The sequence below is a fragment of the Perognathus longimembris genome, chromosome 16, assembly GCF_023159225.1.
Source record: "Perognathus longimembris pacificus isolate PPM17 chromosome 16, ASM2315922v1, whole genome shotgun sequence".
NCBI lineage: Eukaryota > Metazoa > Chordata > Mammalia > Rodentia > Heteromyidae > Perognathus > Perognathus longimembris.
This window is the reverse complement of record NC_063176.1, coordinates 56454189-56456298: the sequence shown is the minus strand read 5'-3', so window position 1 is coordinate 56456298 and position 2110 is coordinate 56454189.

Sequence of the window (2110 nt, the reverse complement as noted above, 5' to 3'; positions counted from 1 at the left end):
GGTGGGGGACAGTAAGGTGGGGAAGGGGTGAGGGGGGGGAGCCCCAGGCCTCCCTTCCTCTTGGTCTCCGCTCTTAGAGAGCACTATTTATTGAGTAGCTACTATTCCTCCCCCGGGGTGTGCACAGGGGGGAGACGCGCCTTCAGCCGGTGGGGCTCTGAAAGGGCCGGCTACGTGGCGCACCTCTCCCTGGCCGCTCCCCTCTGTCGGGGGGGGGCTGGGTTTGCCCCCCCCCGGGCCCCCAGAATGCGGTCTCCGGAGCACCCCCTCCTCCCACCAACCAGATGGATGGGCCCGGCTAGGGACGGGGAAACGTGGCAGACCGGGAAGCGGCGCCAGCACGCACCCCCGCGTCTCCCCATAGAACCCGCCCAGCCTCCCAGGGGCCTGCGTGAGCCCCAGCGCGCCGCCCGTCTTGTCCCCAGAGACAGCACCCGGGGAGCACCCCCGGGGGGCACCGCCCCACCCCAGCAGTGTCCTGGGTGCCGGTCCCCCTCGGGATGGAGCCGTGGGCACACCCCAGGCTGGCCGGTCAGGCTCTCGGGGTCAGGAAGGCAGAAGCGGGGTCCGTGGGGAAGGGGGGGGGACGGTGCTGAAGGCGGCTCGGCGCTGGGGTTCGGGGGGCTGACACCGGGTGCTGGGGGCCGCCGGGTGGGCCGGCCGGTCACGGGTGTCGCCCGGGATCCCCAGGGCGGACGCCGGGGCCGGGGCTCTGCCTGGGGCGCTGGGCTCCCGGGAAGCTGGGTGGGAGGCGGGCGTGTGGACGCCTGCCCACGGAGGAGAGGACACGGGGCGTGGCTGGAGGGGACCCCTCGGCATCCCCTCGACGCCCCGGGCCTCTCTGCAGGGCTCGGGCCGCCCTCCTCCTCCAGGGCGTCCTCAAACACCCCACTGCGTGTGCGGTGAATACTCTTCAACATCGCACACACGCGCACACGCACACGCACACGCACACGCACCCCGGGCGTAGGAGCCAAACTCATCGCCGCCGCCGCCGTGGATCGACTTGTCTTCTCTCTTCTGCCTGTCCGGGGCTGGAGCGCGAGGCCCGGGCGCCGACGCCAAGCGAGTTCTGCTCCAGGCCGCGCTGCACCCCGGGAGCCGCAGCCCCGCCCGCGTGTCGGGGAGGAGGGCGTCACCGGCTCCGCGCGGAACCGCCATCCCCGCCTCCTGAGCGCTAGGACCACCGGCACGGCCCCCGGCGCCCAGCCACGGCCCCTCTGGTGGAATCTCGGGGAGTGAGGCGCGTGCGCATCGCGTGACGGGCTCCTTCCGGCCCCCCCAAACCCCGCTGCCGGCCCAGAGCCCCGGCCCAGCCCCCGGCCCAGCCCCCGGCCCAGCCCCCAGCCCAAGCGGCCCCCAGCGACAAGCGCGCTCCACACCCGCATTCGGTGTTGGACTTCACAGCTCAGTGCCGGCACTCACCGTCACCCCCTTCCAGAACTTTCCATCACCCCAACATGAAACTCCAGACCACTGCGCACTGCCCCCCCCGCCCCCCCCCCGGCCACACTGCCGGGCAGCACGGTCGCCGGGCCCACAGCGAGTCCCCGTCCTGCCTGCAGTGCGGTGGACACTCGGGCCGCTGAGCTCCCGGCTGCCGCCGGCCCGGGACCCCGGCCCTGTCCCCGGCTTCCTCCCGGGACCGCCCGGGGCACGCAGGCAGGGTAGAACAGGCAGCGTCGTGCCCACCATCCGTGCTCCAACCCATGACCTTGACCGTGACCTTCACACCCGCCCGTGACCCTCCCTCAAAGCCCTCCCAACCTCCGAGCGAGGGGGCCTCCTTCCTGAGGTCTCCCATGGTTTCCAACCAAGGCCTGACCGTGGATGGTTCTAGAACTCTGTGGCCAAAGGCAGCAAGCGGAGGCGGGACCCTCAGCTCACCTGTCTTCCGCTTTGCCGCCCCCCCCCCCACAAGTGCTTGATGTAGTAAGGAGGGAGGGGCCGCTGCTCAGCCAATCCAACCAAAGGTACACCCCAAGGGGGCGGGGATTTAGGACCAAACGTCCAGTGGGCAGTGGGAACAGACAAAGCGGCCTGGGACTCACCCTGGTGGGGTGGCGGGGCGGGGGGGGGGTCCCCTCCACACCGGGGGACAGCCTGCTAA